The 25,471-nt window shown below is 37.0% G+C and overlaps 1 protein-coding gene across 1 annotated transcript in view; it reads left to right on the forward strand.

Moving 5' to 3' along the window:
* Positions 1 to 4,003: 4,003 nt before the first annotated feature.
* klhl29 (kelch like family member 29) overlaps positions 4,004 to 25,471 on the forward strand; it is a 253,702-nt gene continuing 232,234 nt past the window's right edge. The window contains exons 1-2 of the mRNA XM_079584475.1: positions 4,004 to 4,017; positions 7,141 to 7,490. The gene's annotated coding sequence lies outside the window, so the exon portion shown is untranslated. The remainder of the gene's footprint in view (positions 4,018 to 7,140; positions 7,491 to 25,471) is intronic.

Below are 25,471 nucleotides of genomic sequence, written 5' to 3' on the forward strand. Positions count from 1 at the left end.
TTCCTGCCTCATTCCAAGACAGAAGCTGCTCAAAGCAACTCTAGGAAGCAGGCCAGAGCTAACGTTTCATTTAGTGTGTTCCCCTCCTAAACAAAGCTTGTGTGGATATGCCAGTGTGTTGCAGCTTACATCTGGCTTACAGGTTTTCATTATCCCGCATGTCAATAAACTGGAGTTCCTCCTCTGAAAGGGAGCGAATGGGAGCAGAAGTAGCCACCACAGGGACCAATCAGAGGGAAGTAACTTGTGCCAGCATTAGGCTAGTAATTGCATGAGATACGGGAATCCCGGCCTGTGTATTTCCTATCCCAGTGGAGCACAGTTTGTGTACTAACCCAACCCAAACTAAACACCACGAACAGACGGTTACTGTTGTTCCCTTGAGGTCGTGGCTCTCTGACTCTCTGAGCAAGTTTACTCTCCTCATAACCTCACAGGATCTGCTGAGCCACTGGATGCGATTCATTAGTGATTCAGCGCGATCATTAACTGACTCTATCGGTTATTGAGTTGCTGGTTAATCCAGAACACAAGGGGGGATCGATAGTGCATGTGCTGTTTAATGTAAATCATTAAAATCACTGCCTACATATAACAAGAGGACTTTACTTACTTTAGCTGCAATATATATATATATATATATATATATATATATATATATATATATATATATATATATATATATATATATATATATATATATATAATATTAATTTATAAATAAAAAAGTAAATATTTATAAATATTATACTATATGTTTAAAAAAAATATGAATTATTGTATGTGAAAATATATAATTAATATTTATAAAAATATATTAAGAAACTATATAGGGCAGGCTATATATAAACTATTTATAAATATAAAATATTTATGAATTATATAAAAAGATTGTTTAAAAAATACTGTGCAAAATGTTCATATGTAATATAGTGGGCCTATATATATATAGTATATAGTGTATATATAATATATTTGTAAAACAACAATATATAGCCTAATTATATAAAAATCTGTTATTTATATATTTATATATATATATATATATATATATATATATATATAGGCTATTTAACAGCAGAAATACCTACATGCCAACTTACAAACACTACAGTGAAGTAAAATTATATATATTAACTGGGACTATGATTAGAGTATCTGACATATATATTCACATATAATATTTGTATGATGTGTTTGTCATACTGTGGCTCACTGTTATTGAGCAATGACCAGTAGATGGCGCACTCACATACTAATTAAGAGCTGTTGTTCAGTGGTGTATTTTGTATTATTTGATGTATTTTAAGATATAAAGCCCTTTTACCATGGTAATGATTGATTACAGTTAGTTTTTTACTTCAATAAAACTGGTAACTTGATATTAGCAAGCACTCGAAAAAACAAGATTCTGAAAGCCTTTCATAAATTAGTTTGTAAGGGTTAATTTTGTACAAACATGATTTATAATAAAATGGGAAGTCTTGTAAAACAGAAATAAAACTGGCATCCAAGAGGGCAGTTGAAATTTATATAAAAATGAAACATTTTTAATATCTTTCATCATTATTTTTATGCTTTATTCTCCATCTCTTATTTTTGTTGTTGGAAAAGCAATAAAAAGTGTTTTTCCTCAGAAAAGCAATTTCCTTTCTTTATACTCTTTTATTAGCACATCATAAACTGTTACAATACTATAAAATGAAACCTATTACATTAAATGCAAACATCTGGCAGATAGATTATTTACATATTTTTGGAGAATAATATGCCTGTGTGGTTTGCATGCACCAACATTAATATTTGACCAATGCCTAGTCTATAAATAATTTCTGCAATCAAACCTCAGAGATCTCTCAAATTATTATGAAATTCATCCAAGAACAAATTCTCTGAACTGCTTTGCACATTTATTTTATTGCTTTATATTGTTGTTTTATGTTGTTTATTCTTTTTTATTATTATTGTTTTCTAGGCGAAACTTCTGAAATGAATAGCAACCTCTGAGCAATGTGTGTTGAGTTCAAGCACTAACAGAAAAGGTGAGCTTAACTGCGAGCTTCTCCATTCATCTTCATCAAACTGTTTGTCAGCTGTGCTGGTGGTTTTGGCTTCACACTGGCCGGTTTAATGGTCAGCGAGCCCAGCTGAAGCCACACGATGACAGTATCGGATGCGCATGTGTGTACCCCGGCACCCTTTTTTTGTCAATACACAATTATCCTCCCTGTTGCACTTCCTGTGGATGGGAAATGCTGAAAATAGCAAGGGGAAGCATTGTGTGCTAATTGCAGCTAACAGTAGTCACTTGCCGTATTGATCACACGTTAGATGCGGGCTGCAGGAGGGAGCTTGTGTGAAGTGGATTAAGGGTTGTCTTTTCCATTCTTAAAGCCTCCAATTAATGTCTCCGCACACAAGGGTTTTTCTGAAATGTTTAAGGACCACTCTTCATCATCATGGTGGTCGCTTTATGCATGAAGTGCTCTTCCTGAAAGCGAGAATATCTCAAATCGAAGATTAGGATGTCCTTGTTCAGCCTCTTGCGTTGCGCTTTTCTAATGGATGTTTTTACACTCTTATTGAACCTTATATGAGTGCGTAGTGTGTTTTTCCTTAACACTATTTACCCCGTTTGTGTTCTTTTTTTTAAAGGGGTGGTTGATTATGATTTTGATATAGTTAGTGTGTAATGTTGCTGTTTGAGCATAAACAACATCTGCAAAGTTACGACGCTCAAAGTTCAAAGCAAAGGAAGATATTTGCTTTTAAAGAAATCGTTTTTTAAGGACTACAACAAACGGCTGGTAGGGACTACACAACATTCCTCCTGGGTTAGTGACATCACTAACCCTAAAATTTACATAAACCCCTCCCCCGGGGAACGTGATTTATAGATTATCATGACAGAATATGCATTAGAAATTCATCAACTAACCATTCAGAAATGTCCTGTTGCTTGTTGTCACTTCTTCTTGAGTCTCTCCATCTTTGTCAGATTTTCAGTGTGTGTCTGTGTGAGCTCTTGAAGCTCCGCCCTCTGTGTTGTCGGGAACAGCAGCTCATTTGCATTTAAAGGGACAGACACAAAAACGATGCGTTTTTGCTCACCCTCAAAAAGTGACACCTTTAACTATATAAAAATATCTGTTGGGTATTTTTTGCTAAAACTTCACATACACACTCTGGGGACGTCAAAGACTTATTTCACATCTTGTGAAAAGGGCATTATACCACCCCTTTAAATCAAAATAGCATTTTAAGTGTATACAATATATACTGAAAAATACAGATGCACAAAATGTGCTCTGATGCAAGTCTAAATTTCGCTGCAGATCATTATGAAGCATCAACATGCATGAAAGGAGCCGATGACTGATGTACTGCAAGAATATGCGCATTAGAAACTTTCCTTTCAGAGGATTTTCAAACAACTACAAGCTCTTCACGCAATGAATCAGATCAATAGCACATGTTTCCAAGTCATAGCAGGAAGTGAGGTCATTCTGGAAGTCTTGCATGTTGCTTAAAGTGTTTAATTCAATCATAACAAACTTTCTTTTGCTCATCATGGCTGCATTTTTATTAAAAATACAGTAATACAGTAGGCTAATATTGTGACATATCATTACAATTTAAAATAACTTTATTTTCTATTTGAATATATTTTAACATTTTATTTATTTATGTGATCAAAGCTGAATTTTCAGTGTCACATGATCCTTCAGAAATCATTCTAATATGACGATTTGCTGCTTAAGAAACATTTCTGATTATTATCAATACTGAAAACAGTTATTTTGTGTTCATATGGGTTCATATGGAGTGACATGAGGCACAATAAATAATGAACTATTCCTTCTTCCTAAAATGAATCAACCACACAACATCTGATCCTGTTTCCAGATACCTTCTCTGAGCAGTGTGGGGTCAAAGGTCAAAGGTCAGAGCCCGCTGGTACATTAACTAGCCGCTTGCTGATGGATGGAGTTGTTAGTGGATAATCCCACCATACAGGTGAGCCTTTTCCTCTGGTGACCAATTACCCGGGCTGCTCTGTCCAGCCGCCATAATGGAACATGGACTAACAGGGGCGGTCAGCAATTTAGATGCTATTTGGATCTCCGTGTCTTTATTTCTCTGTGCGTCTAATGGAAATTGAATTGTATGTGCAGTGCAGCAAGCAATGAACCTTATAGAGCATTTCCAGGAAGTCTTTTGAATTCAAGAACAGCCTGTCTATTTGAAGACGATCTATTTGAGGAGCTTTGTGTGGAACTGCTTTAAAGTCGACATGAAACAGCATTTAAAACCCATTTTAATGTGATATATTTCTTATTTTTTGAGTGAAATAGAATATTTAACAAGAAAAAATGTGAGATGGGAATTGGTTCAATGCATCAGGAGTTGATCATAATAAATGACATTTTGACATAAATTTGATTTCATAATGACATAAATCAAGTGAAATGTGAGATTAGTCTTCTTTAATAGTGCCTTAAAATACAACATTCATCTTTTTTGGTCATAATCAATGGCAAATAATCAACGCTGAAAACATATTTCGCACTGTTTAACCTTTCTTTATGGGTCACACTCATAATCCTTCAGGTCAAAAGTGGCCGAACACCTCAAATGCCACTTTTTCTTTTCTTCAGTAAAATCATGTGATATATTTTTGTTCAATAGTATTTTTCATTTAATTGAATATTTTGTATTTGGAGGGAGTTTATAGTACTAAGTAATATTTATGCAATAATTCTGCACAAATTATACACAATTTTAACGATATAATTAATACAATGAATGAATCCATAAATTATTTTAATTTGTACAATTATTTTTCAATGAACCCCTTCCTTGCCGTGTATTATTTTTTTTTTGCATCGTGGCTGATACGAACGATATAGTTATTGTTATAGGCCTAGTTATAATTTCTTGGTGTGAACAATAACGATAAAGAGTTCTAAAAATCGTTCTAAATATAAAAGAACAACAGAGTTCACACCAAAACAATAAAGAGAACGGCAATGAGAAACTATATGCTTGGAATCACTGTCAGAATGTTCATGAACGATTAAATATTGACAGCCAATCAGAATCCTTCCTGCTTTAAGAGCACGAGCATTTAAAGTGACAGATGACAACTGCTTATAAACAGAACAGTATCATCCGCTCCGCTGGTGTGAACGCGAATGTAGCTATGGTTATTTTTGTAGTTATTTTTCTGGGTGTGAACGGGCCTTAAATCAGACCTAACAAAGCACATGAACCAAAGTCCTAAATGCATGTAAAAACAAGGAAATGAAGCCACACGAATGACCAGCGGCAGTGACGCGTTACGTGCTGAGGCCTCCAAACACAAGCAGCGGTCGGTCGGAAAAACACGTTCGGGTCCAGTGGATCCCAACGAAGGGCAGTGTTGTGCTGTGGCCCTGGAGCTATTCCTGCTCAAACAGAGCTGCATACATATCCATAAATTGCAGGCGTGCTGTTAAGACAATGCCTGCGCACAGGCTACATGACAGGGAGCGAATCAGAGAACCCACGACCTTTGACACACTAGTTGTGCTTTATTATTAATGAGAGAGAACCTTCAATTTTTAAACGTTTGTGATGTATTATATATGTCGGATCCAATTGCCACTTCAGTGAAAAATCAGCAGATATCAGTGCGGATTCTTACCCTTGGGTTTGGTCAACAAACCTGGAGAATGAGGGGGTTTAAACATACCCTCCAGCTACTAATGGTTGCATGTCAACAAGCATTTTCCAGTGGGAACACGCTCACTGAAATGAACAGTGCAGAAGACTCATTTTCATTTAGCTGATACCTTTTAACTTTACAGTGCACAAGAATGGTGATAGATATTGATCACAGCTGGGATTTGAACCTACAACCACCACACGTCACATAATTTACTGTGTCCATATACACATAATTGAAAAGATGTTTATAACAGATGAATTAAAACACGTGTTGTGTGAATCTAATCCATAATTAATCACCATGCCACACCGTGCCAACATCTGGACCGGCATGTCAAATGTGCGATGAGCACTCTCTTTAATTGCACATCACTCTAGTGTATTGGGAATATATTATTCTTCATTAATAGTGCCTTAAAATACAACATTTGTCTTTTTTGGTCACTTTTACATTTCTAATGGTAAACAGTCGACATGTTGCATCATTTACAACAGAATTTGACCACATTAAAACATTGGAAGGAATGAGTGAAGCTGTTTTAGACATTTCTCAGTGATTTCGTTAACACGAAAAAACGTTAAACCGAGGTACTGACTCTCTCTGGTCATTAAAAATCCCAGGACGTCCTTCGAAAAAGAGTAGGGGGGTAACCCCGGCATCCTGGCCAAATTTGCCCCATGGCCTCTGTCCATCATGGCTTCCTAATCATCCCTATACACTGATTGGCTTCATCACTGTCTCCTCTCCACCAGTAAGCTGGGAGTTCTGGCGCAATATGGCTGCTGTCGCATCATCCAGGTGATGCTGCACATTGGTGGTGGTTGAGGAGATTCCCCCTTCCATGTAAAGCGCCTTGAGTACCCAGAAAAAGTGCTATATAAATGTAACAAATTATTATTAATAGAATAAAATAAAAAAAAGTGTTTGTAAGTCTCTTCTGCTCACAATAGACTGCATCTATTTGGCACAGTAAAAACAGTAATAATACAGTAGTAAATAATTGCCATTTAAAATAACTTGTTTCTGTTTGAATATATTTTAGAATGTAATTTATTGAATAAAGCTGTATTTTCAGCATCATTACTCCAGTCTGCAGTGTCACATGATCCTTCAGAAATCATTCTAATATGATGATTTGCTGCTCAATAAATATTTCTGGTTATTATCCATGTGAAAGACAGGTGTGCTGTTTAATACTTTTGTGCATTTTTTTGATGAAAAGAAAGTTCTCAAAAACGTTCATTTGAAATAGAAATATTTTGTAACATTATACATTTCTTTAATGTCATTTTCGATCAATGTACCATTGCTGAATAAAAGTATTAATTTATTTTAAAAAACTAAATGAAATAATAGTGCCCTCAAACTTTTGAACGGTAGTGTACATAGTTATTTGCATGCTTATTTATTTCATATGACTATGTTTTCAGGTGAGGGAATTTGCTGCACTTCCATGTTTCGCCAGTAGGTGCCGCTGGTTCTCACGCAAACTCGCACACAGAGCTGACGGGCTGGAAGTGGGAGGCGCTTGTGTGGAGTAAAGTATCAGCTGGGAGAGACCGGAGCAGGAGCAGCATTCACTCGCGTCTCTCTCTGTGTGCGGACAGCATCTGTCAACTCAATACAGCGCACAACGAGGGAGAAAGACACCTGCTACAGATGCGAGACAACACAACACACTTTACAGCGCCATGAGATGAAGCAACGGCCAGCGCGTGAGGAAAAAACATCTGAGAAACAAGGACGGACGCCTGGCATCACTGGGCAACTCGATCTGGAGGTGAGGCTGGAGATGAGGATGAGGATGATGATGATGGTGGTGATGGTGGTGGTGGTGGTGGTGGTGGTGGTGGTGATGATGTCGTGGATGGCAACTGTACATTATTATTGCATGGAGCTCTATTATATCACGCGCGTGTTCTGGTGGCAGATTGTCACATGCCACTCGCGCGCGTTTGGTGAAGGTGTTTGTGTACGCCATCCTCTTCTTCTGGATGTGGGGAAAACTTCCTGGTGGGATTTAATAGCAACCGCTGGATTGGGTCACTTGGACAACATGTCCTGGATACTTTTGTCCTGGATTCTCCAAATACTTGTGATTTGCTATTTGGCCGACCTGGAGAGTTTAGTTTGCAACCCTTAAGTGAACCAAAACTCCATGGTTGCTTCTCCAAACCTATCTAGAATGCATTTTATTGTCAATATATCTAACTTAAAATTGTGTAGACAGCTCACGTTTGGAGACGAAACCATTGACCACCCGCTTTAGGTGTTTGTTCTATAAAAAAAAATATATAAAAATAAATAAATAATATATAATAATAATAATATATATATGATTTTTTCAAGCTTTTTTCTAAATCAGCATTGACATAAATGTAGTTTGTAGTTAATTGAAGACGAAAAACCCCAGATCATTGTCCTGGGTTTATCTTTTAACTATATACTGTAGTTCGACAGTAGATATTTACTGTATATTTGTTTAATGATGGTTTTACACTCTAAACGATAAATCGTAGCAACCAAATTATATATACCACACACACACACACACACACACACACACACACACACACACACACACACACACACACACACACACACACACACACACACACACACACACACACACAAATATATATTTTTTAACTGAATAAAACAATTCATATGAAATGCAAAAACGATATGTTTTGCCTATCAGCCCATGGACCTCCTACAGAACCTTTTTGTTTGTTTGTTGCAAACCCTTGAATACGAGTTCTTACTAAACTCTGCTGGAAAGTATCTCCAAGAGACCGATTTGAGTTTTTCCCTTATGCATGTTCTTATTGATTGGTACAATATCATAAGGGAGGCTGTTACAGTAAGAAGCTTTTGTTGAACCCGTAGGCTATATTGTGCATACAGAAACATAATGTTCAGATGATTTTTGTTGTTGTTGTTGGTGCAGTAAGTAAAAAAAAATGCAATCTGAATTTACCCCTCCCAGGCAATACTATGACAGATAGTAAAACCGATTGCATGTGCAAGGGATACAGCAGCTGATCTCTTTGCATTTGTAAGTGAGTTCAGTGTGATCTCGGAGGTCAGCCGTCTCTCAATATAAACATATTTCACACGTCACGACACGGATAACACTCGGCTGTGCCGCTTCCCCCCGTGTCGTCGGGATAATCCGTGTCATGCCACGCGTGTGTTCTCTTGCACACGCAGAAGTGCAGATTCCGCCGTGGCTCTCGGTGGAATAGCACTTCTGTCATGTTTGCAGACGCAGACATTGATAACATTGGAGAATGTATCAGGTAGCAGCTGAGAACATGCCCCGGATTAAAGGCTTACAGTTCGGATGCAGTTGCACACACACACACACACACCCACACACGTCTCGTCAATGTTTTCAAACTTCCAGTAGATTGGAGAAACATGGCTGACTAAATGGTTGGACTGTGAATAGTTGTATTCTAGCCGAGGGAGTGTTGTGCTGCTGTTTCTATTGGTCCACCCTTCTCTGGTCAAAATCAATATGTTTTTGAAATCAAGTACAAAAGGATGAACAAAAGAATAAGAGTTTTTTTCCTATGGAAGACAGGGCTAATATGTTTTCAGAATAGTAATATTTGAGCAGGGATGGATTTCTGCAGCCTTTTCAAAGCCTGAGATGACAAAAAGAAGAGAATTTGGTTTGGAAAGCTAGGCGGTTTTATTATTTTCAGGTTCAGATACCTTCTGGGGATGTTATTATGAGTCGAGAGGAGCGGTATAGGAAGGCTGATACAGGTGAGGTTACGCTTCTAACTCTGAATGGATTTCATTTCGGATTGAGTGCATGATTGCTTGATTTCTTGAGAGCCGAGGACCAGGCGCTTCGTTGCATAATTTCCCACATCTTTTAGCGTGGCTGTCTCCTGTGATGCATTATCTCTCGCGACCTCAGGCGAACTGCCTGGAAAATGTAGGTTAATGTTTATATAAAACAATCTGGGCAGCGGTTCTGTGTCAGCCATGTTCTTAATATAAAAAATAAGCACACAGAAGTTGATATTGATGTGACGTGTGCTTTGTTTATGCCAAACATTGTACAGACTTGAGAGAGCAGTGTTTGATTCTGTTCTTTGCGGTCTATTTAAGGTTGTGAGTGAATAGTGCTCAAGTAATGAAAGCAGTTCCTAATTTAGAAGATCTAGTCTGCGTCCATTTCACGGCTGCAGAATTGTCGGCAACGTCTGTCATGTGTGTCATCCGTCACATTATTTTCATCTTGCGCTGCCAAGGCAAAATCTTTATTAATTAGTTGGGCTCGAGGTGTTGTTTGTGCTTTGATGAATTACCTGTCTGCGCTGAATGTTCTGTTTCAAATTTGCTAAATCAAATGACAAAAGCGTTGTCGAATAAACGACTAGATGCAAATGATGTTGAATTTTGAGGCCGGTTACGGTGAAGAGAAAGTTGTGTTTGTAGGTTGCCTATAGCGAGTTTGCATCCGTGAGATTAAACCTTAAGTCAACAAGGTCATGTAAACGCCTTAAATGGGGTTTCTGCTATCAGGGAAAGGTCAGAAATGGTTTAAAGGTTTATTTATTTTTAATACTGAGGATAAAATGTCCTTGCTACTACCTGACAGATTTCATTGAAACGGTGTCCTGAGAATCGCACCTGTCTTTCTTACAGCTTTACACTCTATAAATGGCAAACAAGGAAGGAGGTAGCTTGTGCTTTTTCTTTTTTAAGCCAAATTTGTTTTGACATCAAAACTGGAGGAAATCGTGGAAGCTTTCTTGAATAGTGTTTTTTCTCTATATTTTGTTTTCGAGGTCTCCTACAATATGTTTACATGCATCCAACCCCTCCTTTCCACAAGCCTCCTCTGCTCTGATTGGTAGATGACCCAGTCTGTTGTGATTGGTCTACCGCTAATGATTGCGTCGGTTTTCGTATATCAATTCCAGTGCAAGTCCTCATCCTTTTGAAATGGATGCAAAGTGGATTCGCTGCGCAGAAAACAGCGTTTTATATTTGTGTTAGTGTTTTTATTTCAAAATTTATTTTAATTTGACATTTTTATGATTACATTAATTAATAGCTTTATCAATTTACCAAACCCCTGCAGTTAATATAAACCCCCGTATACATAATGTTAACTTCATGTTGTTCATAACAAGAAATGGAATTAATTTTCTTTCTATTTATATTTTATATCAATTTGGTACAAGATGATTCTATTCAAACCAGTGTGATAAACGAGTTAAATCAAAAGTAATCTAGAAGTAATCTAAAAGCAGCCCAATTATATTACCTAAAATGATTATGTAAATAATTTAATTTAAATTTTTCCTCATGTAATTTAAAATCAGTAATTGGAATTTGTAAATAATCCCAGCATTTATTCACATTATTTTTTGGAGAACAACACCAATGGCAAAATATGAAACCCATTTTTAATACTTTCTTTTCTACAATGTGTTGCTCTAGTTGTACAGTGTACATTCATTGTTATAACATGCACGAGTTTGGGGTCAGTAAGATTGATTTGAAATAATATGATACTTTTATTCAGCAATGATGCATTCAATTGATCAAAAGTGACTGATTGTTACAAAACACAAGTTTCTTAGGCAGCAAATCAGCATATTCGAATGATTTCTGAAGGATCATGTGACACTGAATACTGGAGTAATGAAGCTGAAAAATCTGATTTGAACACACACACACGCGCACACACACGAATGAGTTCTATATATAGTCATGTGACTATATATACATGAGAATGAGTTCTGCCACAGTGGTTTAGACTTTCTTGTCTTGTACTACAATAATATTGCAACCTTTTTGGGCTTTTAAAGTTGCATGTAAAAATGGTTTTAAAAAAATCTGAGGTGACACATGCATCCAATTCAGGACATTTGATTCAGTCAGTCAGAACAAGAAGCGTCTAGCTTGATACCATTGATGCCATGCTTGAACCTTGGCACCGCGGGTGAACGGAGAGCCGCAGGAGCGTGTAAATATGCAGCAGGACCGCTGGCACACTGAGGCCATATATAGACTGAACCCATGAGGATGCGCTGGCAGCCCTAACCGGGCTAAAACCAACAGATGAGATGGAAACCAAACTCTGACTGCTGACAAGACAAATGCAATCCCTCAACCGGGCTGCACAGAGAGGTCAAATTAGCGAGAGACCACGTTAGACTGCCTCATAATTTGTGGACTTAAGCCAGTTGGGAATCCATGCCTGAGTGAATGTCAGAGTCTGTGATGTGAATTAGTATGCAGAATATTCAGCTCAGAGCCAAAGCAAATGGAGTAATATACTTGCTAATGTAGAGGGCAAAGGGCCTTAAGCGAACTGCACAGTTTCTGAGCTCTTAAGAGGCCGTGCGAGCCATTAGAGACTGTTGTCCGCTATCCATACCCCGCGCAAGCTGTCACCTTCAACCCCCGCCGGTTTTCAGAGCTTTCCTCCCTCCATCTGTTTAAAACGGGATTTTGCCTGAAAACTCTGCGTGGCCGTGTTGCATTTGGTGATCGTAAAGTGCTTTTAGCAGCGTCAGATCCCCGATGAACTCTGAAATCAGATTTTACATTCACAGACATTAGCGACTCCACGAAACCGCATTTGCATTTCAATTTAAAAGTGGCAAAGCATTTAGCGTCTGTAATGTGACATTTCTGGAGGAAAGTCATGTTTAATGGGAAATAATGTAGCGTGGGACTTCATCGTATCCTTTGGGATTTGATATAAGTTGTGTTTGCTTCGTAACCATTGCTGTTGATCACACTCGGTGTTTGGGATTTGAACAGACTAACTCTTGAGTGTAAAACTTGGCTCGTTGGTCTACAGACATGAATAATGCCTGTTTGTTGAGAAGAGATGTGCTAAGTGCTGTTTTTGCAGGATGATTATAATCCCTCCGCTTAATTTTTTATTAAAGATTATGAAAACTGTCACAGTTTAAATTAAACTTTTTAAATATGTATTTCGCCTCTCCTGTTTGTTTTTTTGTTTGTTGGAAAGATCATACTCAGATTCATACTTCGATCAACCAGTAGTAAAGTTTACATAAATTATAACTTGTAATAGTACATTTGTTTAATTTACTTAATAATTTATGGATATTATTCTTAAGTAAAATTAAATTAAAGTGAGTAAATTAAAATCATTTTTATCAGCCATTACTTCAGTCTTCAGTGTCACATGATCCTGATTTATTGTAAATGTTTGAAACAGTTGAGCTGCTTAATATTTTTTTTAATAATCTTTGATACATTTTTCAGGATTCTTTGATGAATAATCAGTTTTAAAAACAACAGCATTTATTTAAAATATAAATATTTTGTAACAATATACACTACTGTTAAAAATGTTGGGGTCAGCCTTTTCTTCCTTTCTTTTTTTGAAAAAAATTATAATTTAATTCGGCAAGGATGTTCAATTGATAAAATGTGATGGTAAAGATTTATATTGTTAGAAAATATTTCTATTTTTAATAAATTCTGTTCTTTTAAAGTTTTTATTCATCAGTGAATCCTGAAAAAGTATCACAGATTCCCCCAAAATATTAAGCAGCACAACTGTTTCCAACATTGATAATAAATCAGGATATTAGAATGATTTCTGAAATATCATGTGACACTGAAGACTGGAGTAATGATGCTGAAAATTCAGCTTTCCATCACAGAAATAAATAAAAATGTAAAGTATAATAAAGTTGAAACCCATTATTTTAATTGTTAATAATATTTCACAATATTACTGTTTTTTTCTGTATTTTTGATCAAATAAATGCAGGCTTGATGAGCATAAGAGACTTCTTTCAAAAACATAAAAAATAAGTTTCCAAAATTTTGACTGGTACTGTATATGATTTTTACTCGCTTTAATTTTATTTACTAATATATATATATATATATTAAAAAAAATGGTCATGCTACAAAAACTTTTTTCAAAAGCCTTTGACAGAAAGCTTGTTCTTTAGATTAAGATGCACTATGATCTGTAACCAGGAGACACTTAAGGATATAACTCTGGTCAATTTTTATTTCATATTGTATTTTAACACAGGCTAGCAATTGCACGCTTGTTTTTTCCCTAAAAACACAAGTTCATTCCCTACATGGAGACCTATGACTTCATGGCAAAATCAGAAGTGTGTTTGCATAAAAATACACTCACTAGGGTGAATTAAAGCAGTTGTACATTGGCTTAATGACCAGTGAATGTAGTGCTTACCGGAGCCTGTAATCTCCAGTCGCCCGTCCCGGCAGCACTGATACCCAGCGGGGTGTAGGTTAACCTAACTCTCTCTGAAATCCCTCTCGCACCCGACAACATATTATTCCACTTATTAACATTACGTCCTCTATTTGCATTCTATCACACCCATTATCGAGTATAATTTCTTCTCTCTAAATGTTTCAGATGGAAACAAATTGTCAGACATCGCTGGGATGTATGCGGTACTGTGGGACGTTGTGTGCTGCTGGGGCATTATGTAATAATTTATTTTCTGGGTAAATAATTGAATCTGCCTTCAAGGATAGCGGCTCTATCTAGGGCATTAGAGAGAGTTCAGGTGTAAAACTGCGCAGATGATTTATGATTTTCCTAGATGCACTTGGCCTCTGTGGACCGTTCTGCCTTAGCTGAGAACTAGCCACTAAATACTGCCCCTCTGGGGTCATCATGGACATTAACATATGGTTTAATATCAACCAGTTTAGCTTCCACTGTTAAGTAAAGCTCTGTAAACCTGCTGTCCCAATGTGGTTATGAATGATGTAATTATGAAACTGAGTGAACTGGACTTGCCTTAAAGGGAATGTCAGTGTGACTATTTTTAGAACGCAAGTTGTATGAAAGCTGTGTAAAATTGGACATATTTGCCTGTTTTTCATTATTCACAGTAATTGACATAATTTTGTCTCTCTCTGTGGCTTGAAGAGACACTTTCAGGGAGTTAAAGGGTTAGATCAACCAGACATGGAAATGTTGTCCTCATTTACTCTCTCTGATGTTGTTCCAAAATTGTATATTTTCTTTCTTCTTTGGCACACAACATGATTTGTTTTGTGAAATGTCCAAGTGTCTCTTTTCTATGCAAATGTGGAAATTGAATCCCATCAATTTTTCTGATGTCACATTATAGCCTTATGTGAGGGAAAAGACCAAAATGTAAGTTGTTATTTACTAATAATTAGGGCTGTGCTGCCCGCTAATAGTCGACTAACGTTAAATTAATATAAACGTGCGATTAGTTGACAAATGGCTTAAATGAACGACTATTAATCGACTAGAAAAATCCTTAGTCGGGGGCAGCCCTACTAAAAATCCACCATAACACTCAAATCTTGCATGACCATATGGCTTCAGAAAGCTGAATATACTACACAGCTCTTGTGGATTATTCCATAACTTTATGGATACTTTTTATGATGCTTTTTTGTCATTTTCTGTGAACCCCTAATTTGTTTATAACAATTTTAAATTGTAAAAATAAAATGTACTGTTTTGCTATATTTTTGATCAAATAAATGCAGTCTTTGTGAGTGTAAGAGACTTCTTTAAAGGTACACTGTGTAGGATTTTCTCCCACCTTGTGGTGAAATTGTATTTTGCATTCAAACGAATAGTGCTCTCTAGCGCCTCGCTTTTTCAAATGCGTGTTGCAACTACGGTAGCCGATATGTACCAAGATGACAACATGTCTTCCAAGAGCACTTCATCGAGTTTAACTATACTGTTATGCTGCCTATATAATGAATTACACAACCAAGCAATGAAAAAAAGCTTGTTATTTAGACCATAACATTGACCAGCATTTGACCAGCGTCCTGGTCAAAGTCTTTCTTACCCTCATTTTTTTTATTTGCCGGTCACGTTTCCTTTTAGATACATTTTTTTTTTTGCTTTTTTGGCGACGTGGATTCCTTCTCCTGTGGCTCGGCATGTGCAGCCTTTCGTGCAGTGCAGCCTTTCAATTGCCGGGACAGTGACAAGCGCTTCTCACTGATCTCCTTGTTCGCTTCAGTCACGTGACGCTGGCTCTGAACGAAAACGCGCCGTGAAAACGTGTTGAGGTAGGCTAGTGCTTTTTGTCCCTCTCTGCTATTATAGTTTTTCAAGATGGCGGAACGACATGGAAGCCTCCTTGGACTTACCCATCCCATGTAAATAAAGATAAGAAATTCTTCGCTTACGAGGATAAGTCAGATCATTGGCAGAGGTAATTTTACACAATCAATTTAGCTAATAAAATACGTAAAAAACTACACAGTGTACCTTTAAATGTAAAAAAAAGAAAAATGTTTTACCAACATTTTCATTTGCAGAATTAAAATTTTTGGTTGAACTATCCTCTTGCAAATGTTATTTGATGTTGTCCTACATAAATACCAATCCTTCCGTTTCTGCATGTGTTTTTGTATAATCGCCAGGTTGCACCAGGGGAAATGATTACAGGAATGAGGGTTTCTGACTCAATCGTACAGACACAGACATGCCATTAAAGACTCTTCATCGCTTTCATCAAAAGCAATCAGCGCACCTCAGAAGGGATGTAATCGTATTCATGTCTCTGATATCCATTTATCCAGTGATGGAATTATTGCTTCAGGCGGTTTCTTTCTTCCCAAAGTTTAGTTGGAGTGCAGCGGTTTGTTTTTAGGGGCAGAGACGAGCCAAACGGTTACATCGTGCCACGCTCACACTGGCGCTGGAGGTCGCTGCGAGGCGTTCTTATTCCCTGCCACTGATAATAACATCAACTTTTATTAGGGTGTAACTAGACACTTTTGGGGTTCTATGTCCCGATTAGGGCTGGAACAAATTACCCCCCCCCAATCGATTAATCTTGATTATTTTCCCGATTATTCTAAAAATCTAATCTTATCTTTTCCTGAATAGTTGATTAATCCTTTTGTTACTGATAAATAATAATCAATAATTTACCAATAAATAAATAACCATAACTAATCGATGTATGAACTTATACCTAATGATCACAAAAGATAAGGTTTATGTAGTGTAGGCCTTTTTGATCACTTTTGGGGATTTGCAGCAGCAACTGCTTCCAAGTGTGAATCCTGAAATGATTGGTTCATTCAGGAGATTAAAGTGGCTGCTTGAAAATGTTTCATGTGTATGATCAAACGGCTGAAGTCACGACCGCATTATAACTAACCAAAGTGACAGTATCAAACATGACGGTGTCCATAAAACCGTTGAGGCGCAAGTTCATCCATTAGATAATTTACATTTTTATAACCAACAGCTTTAAATGCTTTGTAACTCATAAAAATCAGAATGCGGTATGAACCCAGCCGTACGCAGCGCAAAATATAAGACTGACAACTTTGTATTCTAGTGCTGTGTAAAGTTTCACTGTACTAGTCCAGATACTAGGTAAGAGAGCCCCAGGATGTTTTCTTTCTTTACAGAAGCTCCTGCATAGAAGTTGTGCTGCTGTGGTTTGCCATTGCGGTTTTACAGAGCATGCAGAGCAACATTTTATTCGACCTCTGGTTTAAAAGAAATCCACACTTTAGAACGGGCTCAATATATGTTTTAATGACGGCTGATTTTCAGCGTGCCTGGGAGCCGCCATCATTGGGGAACATGGCGCAATAAATCGACGCATTCCACGCAAATCGACTAATTTACGTAATCGATTACGTCGACTTGTCGTTCCAGCCCTATAGTTCTGATCAAGTTTCTTCTGCCCCCGATCTGATCCAAGCCATTGAATATTGAGTATCTGCCGATTCGTGTATATATATATATATATATATATATATATATATATGAATGTCTAAAGTTTTGTTATAAAATATTCAGTTATGATTAATTTTTATTTTGTCTATTTTTATTTTTTGTCTGGAAATTCATTCATTATGCATAAGTAAGTAACCCCCAAAATAAGGGTATTGAGAACATTAGTGAGTACACACGCAATATCTTTTTCATTTATACTCATAGCCAGAGGTCTCATTAGTGCAGAACGTCCACAAGTGAGACTCAAAGGAGTAATAAACATTATGAAGTTCCAGGAAATCTCTTATGTGGACAAAGGCACCCAGCTATCGCTGTAACAGACGTTTCGACTGATGAAACATTAAAATATATTTGATGCAATGCTAGTCGACTTTATCGACTAGCATTGCATCAGCCTTTATCACTGTACAGATTATTATAAAATAATATAATTTCTGCCTCATTCTGTGATGTGAAGCACAACAGATCACAAAAGTAAGTTATTTCAAACCGTCCATTAAATGTTCTCTTTTGTTGGACAACAACAGGTTTGTAAATGCTTCTCAATACAAGTTTGGAAGGAAGTTTGACACCTGCTGCTTTTTCAAATGCATGCTACACTGTAAATGACTCAATATCACAGCGCTTGCAGAGATAGAGCAGCGATCGATCTGCTCTGAACTGCGCTGCTCTTTTACCTGCGCATATATTTATTTATTTATTTAAAAAATTTGAAACCTTTGCGATTTCATAAGCTCACTAAGCCAAATCACAATTTTGGTTTCATTTCAGTCAGTTGTGTAGCTCACTTCACACAAAACAAATCCTCACTTCACACAAACAAGCTCTGTCTCACATGCTAAAATGTGTCACACACGTGCTACTGTGGTAAATGTATTTCTCGTACAGACCAATTTTTCATAGCATGTACGACATATGTCGCATTGTACAGCCCTGTGTATATATTTGCACACTGTATAGATGTAGAATGGTAGACATTGTAAACAGACTGTGTGGTCAAAAGTATGAATATACTTTTGTATACATGTACAATTAGAATAATTGCACATAAAAAAAAAAATGCAGATAAGGTTAGAAAGCATGACACTTGCGTTGTCAGAATGCCAGTCTGTCAATCAAGTCCGAAGCGATACGCAACCCATAGAAATGCGTTATGGCAACGACGTCTCGGATAGTCTAGTCTATTTGATGTGCACTTTTGTAATGAATCACTCGAAAATCATCTTTATTGACACCAATTTGCTTATTTATTGGCATCGTTGCAATCACGTTGCTTTTTAGCTTCTTTTCCTTTTAAATGCGGTTGACAAACGCACATGAAGGAGCATTTTCCGACCATATACTGCACGACACCTGAGTGACAGCTGACATTCAATAAAGCGTTGGGCTTAGAATAGCTGATTTAACCGATACTGATCCTTGAGAGCGGCTTGGGACATCCCTAGCTCTATATAGACCCCAAGGGATCTTGACTCAATTTCAAAATGCTGTTTATATGCCAAAAAGGTTCTATATAAGGAGAAATGTCTTGAATAATGGCACAATACTTTCATGTTTAATAGTTATTTTTCTTTCATGTTCAATACTTCTTCTATTGATTAAAGTATTTTTTTCAAGCTGTTTAAATTATACAATTTAATCAAAATAAAAATGAAAACCAAACCAATAAGATCCCATGATGGTCTCTTATATGGTATCCTGACTGCTGTGCTCTTGCTAACAAGCTCATAGTGCTGAACAACTGCTTCTTTAAATTCTTCAGATAGTACATTTGTTCCTGTTTACAACTAGTATTTATGACCCTTTTCACAATTGAATAATTTGATCATGGTACTTTGCTCTGATTTCCTTTTGTACCGAGAGGATTATGCGGCACTATTAACGTTGATGATAAATTTGGAAGTGTCACAGACAATTTGTGCCTCCCAAATGTAGTTCAGTAAAAATTAGTTGCGCAGTTGGAGAGAAGCACAACTGGAAGAAGTGAGATGATTCGGGTAGGGACCTCATTTTGGGGGTGTTACTGTCACTGTCATGCTGTATTTGAATAATATGGTTTAGGAAATTATATGTTGCAATCTTCATTTAGAAATGCAGCCGGCAGGGAGCACAATTATGGAGAAAGAATGAACAAATGTCCAGTGTTATTAGTTGCTTTGAGATTGTGTGCTGTAGAAATTTTTACTTGGAAACCTCGGCTGAATTCGAGCTGCAGAAGCTGTAACTCTAACATACTGTACAGCGATTGATGTGAAGATAGTGTGCTTTTCTCTCCTGTGTGATGCCAAGGCTGAGGCTCAGAGGAAAGAGAAATGTAGAACCAAGAAACGGGAAAAGCCTTTATAAAAAGATGGTTGATAATTATACAAAGCGAAAAAGCGACTTATTAAAATATGAGAATCTCTTTGCATTATATCAAATAATTACATTTATTAAGGTCAGCACAAGCACACTTTTCAATTAAAAAAAGGTTTTAAATGGTTTTAAATATATATATATATATTTTTTTTTTCTTTCTTTATATATATATATATATATATTGCTTGAAAAGTGTGCTTTGAAAAAAAATAAAGATTGAGAAGTGAAACTTTGTGTTTGTGAAACATTACTGGAAATTTTTTATACTTATAATGTAATGATCTGCACCAAAAATGACCAAAACACCAGCTGATTAAAAGACATTGAACAAAAATTACGTTGTGAGAATTTCTTGAAATATTATATTAATTGGGGTTGGTAATATGGACTCTTATGCTCATCAAGCCTGCATTTCTTTGATAAAAAAAAAACAGTAATATTGTGAAATCTTATTACCGGTATATTTTAAAATAACGGTTTTCTATTTTGATATATTTTATAATCCCATATATTTGATATCCCTGTGATCAAAGCTGTATTTTCAGCATCTCCAGTCTTCAGTGTCACATGATCCTTCCGAAATCATTCTAATATTCTGATTTGCTGCTCAAAAAACCTTTATTATCATTGCTGAGACCAGATGTACTGCTTAATATTTTTGTGGAAGTATATACTAAATGGGCAACAGTATGTATATACAGTACCTGTGGGTTTACTTTCAAAACCACTGGCATTAATAGGGAGTCGGCCCTTCCTAACAGCTTCCACTCCCTCTGGGAAAACTGTCCACAGGAACACGACTGCTGGGATTTGCTCGTATTCAGACAAGAGCATCAGGCATTGATGTCGGGCGATGAGGTCTGGCTCACAGTCAGTGTTCAGTGGGGTTCAAGTCTGGGCTTTGTGTGGGTCAGTCCCCACCTCGCTTTGTGCTCACGGGACATAAAAGGACCTTCTCCAAATGCTTTCCCTGAAGTCTGAAGCACAGAATGTCATTTTATGCCATTGCATTAAGATTTGTCTTTACTGTAATTAATCGGCTTCAGAAAACCAGTTTATTAGAAGTGGGTGTCTGCATACTCTTGGCCATGTATCTAGGGACAATGTTGGGTAATATTTTGTATTTTTATTGAGTCAAAGATAATCTTTTAGTGTCTAAAAAAGTCTAAAAGGTGCGATTTGCTCTGTTAGTGCTGTTCAATTGAACAAGTGTGTGAACGCTGCCATCCGAACCCCAGTGCGCACTAAACAAGTGGACCAAGACCCCTGAAACAGTGGGTTTTTGACATATTTCAGCGGTTTGCCTGAAATATTAACGCAACATGGACCAAAGACATCAAAATGAACCAAAAACAGGACGTGATGTCACTAGAAGCGACCCTAAAAAGACAGAATGCTCAAGCATACCAGGGCTGTGTCTGAATACCGTTAAATAGGGCACTATTTATCACACAAATATTTGTAGTGGTGTCCGAAATCATAGTGGACGTTAACAAGTGCACTCATTCAATCCCACAATGCACTTCGAATAACGAATGTACAACGGATGTACATTAACAGCTAGAGAATACCCACAATGCACTGCGGCGGTCATGCCGAATGAATTCCCGCGTCTCGCAAGAAGATGGCGATCCAATGTGGCTACAGTGAAAAAAAAACTTTTAGTTGACTATTAACGTTTATACATAGTTTCCATGACAGATCAATACAAATCTTTTCATCTAACTAGATCTACCAATTTGCTAAGTTTCAAATGATAAATAAACAGCAAGCACAAACTGTGCAAAAGCGGCAAACCTACCGGTGCAGTCAGTGTCCAAATTCACTCACTCTTTTTCATTCACTCCCTCACGTGAACTATAGTGGACTAATAGTGAATAGTAAAAATACCATCATATGTATGCACACAGCGAGCGCGTTTAGCCCAGCACACAGCATTGTTTTGGATGTTTGATAAGTTCTGTCGCAAAATAGACGTCATAAAAGTCTTTAGGTTTGGTCTTAAAAGTGACAGTGTGAATGCTAAGTGAACCAGGACTACTGTAAATGTTTTTTCGTTTTTTTTTCTTTTCGATTCGGACCAAAAGAACCGAACTACAAGTGTCAACACACCCTTAGATTCAGTGTAACATAATGCTTGTGGATTACCAGTTAATTTTAAATGAACCCCTGCAAGCCCTTTATCCAAAAGATGTTGAGGCGAAACCGGCTAACTCTCGTTATTAATGGTTTGCCTCTATCTCATGGTCTGTAATTGGTCTCTGGTGATTGCCAAGTCTTTTGGATTAAGAAATGTCATTAAAATTGATGTATTAGGCCTGCGAGCCGTTTTCTCTGTCAGATAGCTTTTTTTAATCAATTGATAATTACAAAGATGATTTATGACTTGACTTTGTGTTGACAGGTGAACAATAATTGCGACATGGAGATTTCAAAGTAGCATCTGTTACAGCTTGGAAAAAGATTTGTCACCCTTAGGTGTCCTACTCCATTTCGGACAGGTTCGGGGGTGGAGACTAATGCTTTAGGAGGTTAGTTGCTAACGCAAGGATTGCTGGTGCGATCCATGCAGACCAAGAGAGTCGCCAAGTTAGCAAGTTCATGATCCAGCTCGATGTGTCCTGAGGAAAACACTTAACCCAAGACTGCTCCTGAGGGACTGTGATTGCAATTAATACACTGTAAATTACTTTGTAGGAAATGTGTGTGCGGAATTGTAACTAACCAACCAGAGGACTCGTGAATTGGCTTTACGAGCGCAGATTTTCTTTCTAGATGTATCTATATTGCCTGTTAAAACAGAAAGATATCAGGACTGTTCTGCTGCTTGTTTTACTAGTAAGATGTAGGCTTCATGTTAAAAAAATTCAGAACTATTGTTAGTTGTATAAAATATTAATAAATAGTATGTAAATAAGACTAAAATAACATGTCATTATTTACATACTATCTTGAAGTAGCTTTGTTTTATATTTTCAGTTTTATTTTATTTGAGCTGTTAACTGTATGTGGCAGTGTAATTAATATTATTATTTATATACTATTCATTATTATTTTGAGTTTTTCTTTTATTTTAAGTTTTAGTAATTTTGTTATGTGCTTGTCATTTTTTTGTAAACGCATTTATTTCAGTTAGTTGCCAAGACAACGTTTTAAATTTTTGTTTAAGCGAAGTAAAATTTTCCTCTCTGATATTTATATTTTATTTTACCTTTTTGGTTCCCCAAAGAACCTTTTAGTGAACAATTCTTAAAAGAACCATTTTTTCTTTATGTGAAGAGCATTTTAATCCTCAAAAGAAACTTTTTCCACTATATAAAGAACATTTTGTGGAATGGAAAGGTTCCATGGATGTTAAAGGTTCTTCATGGAACCATAGATGGCAATACTTTACTTTTTAAGAGTGTAGAGATAGAGTGCATTTGGGCTTACGCTTTATGTTAAGGTGATATAGTTACATTGTACTGACTCAAATAAGTACTGTTGAGTAATATGAATTAACTACATGTACTTACTATAGAGTTAGAGTTAGGGTTTGGGGTTAGTTGTTTGTAATTATGCATAATTTACTGTTATTACTATAGTAGTACATGTAGTAACGTGTATCTATACGTCACCTAAAAATAAAGTGTTACCCATTTTGTTAGACAATTTTATTGGAGTGCTGGCCTGGGGAAACCCTGACGAACTTCCGGGCAAATTTGCGATTTGCTCTGCAAGTCCGTCTGGCCAAGAGCCCATTCAAGCCCATTTCCAATTTTTCCAAATCGAGGCACCAATCACAAACGTTGAGGTGGGCTTTACACAATGACAATCGCTCTGATTGGTTTTTAGGTCTATCCAATTGCGGCCAGAGGCATTTGATCGATGTCCGTTGGTGACGCCCCTTTGGAAATGGGCTGTGAATAAACCTTCCCCAGACCCACTCTCAGTAACAATTGAGAAGGGTCTGGTGTCAACCAGGTTATTGGAGTGCAAGATGAGTCATTGTTTTTGGCCAGTTTTCTTGGAAGAGAAAGACTTTGTGTATTGTGTATACTGTTCATTTGGACAACATTAGGCATATATTACCTCAAAGCTAATAAATAAATACTAAAAGCAACATTTTCATGCATTGCATAAGCATTACCTCGATCTGAAATGAATGATATGCCTAATAAATGTTATATTTGAAGTCTAAACACACACACATTTGGCTCTGTGTACATACCAATAAATTAATGTCGTTTCTGCTCTGCAGAGGATGGTTTGAATATCTATTTTTTATACTCCTGTTCTGGCAGTATTCATAATTGAAGATAATCTACCATGCATTTTCTTTATTAATTTAATTCCCCTGGGCCTTGACATAAAATGTCTGTTTCCTTGACAAAGTGCAAATGAATGCCGGGAGCGAGACAGAAAAATCAGAATTGCGCAAGTAGGAGCCAACGGGGACGTAAATGATCTTGAATGATATAATGGAAGTACATTTCTCATTCCATGACGATGTAAACATTCGTCCGTCTCTTTATTGTCTGTAAATACAGGCGTCCCAGGCGGAGGCGAAGGGGTCAGGAAATGTGCGAGAGGAGTGAATAGGAAAGTGGAGACGAGGGAATCATTCTGTCCAGACACAATCTGATGAGATCCTCCTCTGTGTCTCTAAAAGCATTAGTTTAGACAGTGATTGCATTCGGAATCCTATTAAGTTTATATAATCGGGGAAAGAAAGGATTATTACTCCCTATCAGTATTTTGCTCCTTTTCCTTTTGTGTGCCTGTAAAAGCTCGAAATTCACTTGATTTTCACTTGATTTACTGTGTCATGACTTCATCTCGACGGCTTTGTCATTCGATTGCACCATGTGACTCTCAAATGGAGGTTGAGAAGCGAAGGATATTTATATGCCTGAAATTTTGACGTGTCTGCTCCATTAGAAGACGTCTGGTTATCATTACCTGGAAGTCCTAGAAGTGCGTTTCTTTGGTAATATCCTATTTGGAGGGCAATGAAGTCCATGTTTGCTTTTAGCGCTGGATGTTTCACTTTTTAGGTCATAATTTTCTTGTGCTACAGTCCTTTTTTTAATTTTTTTTATCATGCTTTTGTTGATATAGGCCATGTATCATTCATTACACAATATAGCAAGATTATATCAAGTCTTAAAGGCCGTAAATATACTTCATGCTAGAATGCAAGCGCAAGTGTTTGGCAAATATGTGGCTTGTTCTTTTTGCGATATTACCTTTCATGTAGTGTGGGTTGTGAATGTAAATGGTCTGCAAAGTTTCAAAGATCGAAGTGCAGGATAAATGTGGCAATTGACCGTTCGCAAAGACTCCCACGTTTATCTACTAACTCTCCTGACTGCTTTGTCTGACAAAATGGCGGATGGCGAAGTATGATTGGTCAGATCACCTGTCAATCAAGCTCCCTGAGAAGGGTAAATTACTGTTTATGTACTTTATTTGATGTTTCAAGCATGTAATGTGACTTTGAATATCCTTTAGTGCTCCCTGCTTTGTAGCCGTAAAAGCCTTTGTAGCTCGTTTCTTGCGAGTGCCATCGAGATTACGTTCTGGTGCTGTGCATTTGCCGCGAGAGCCCACCCACACGCTGCTCTGATTGGCTGTGGGGTTTGATTGATTTT

Source organism: Phoxinus phoxinus (genome assembly GCF_949152265.1).
Source record: "Phoxinus phoxinus genome assembly, chromosome: 16".
Taxonomy (NCBI): domain Eukaryota; kingdom Metazoa; phylum Chordata; class Actinopteri; order Cypriniformes; family Leuciscidae; genus Phoxinus; species Phoxinus phoxinus.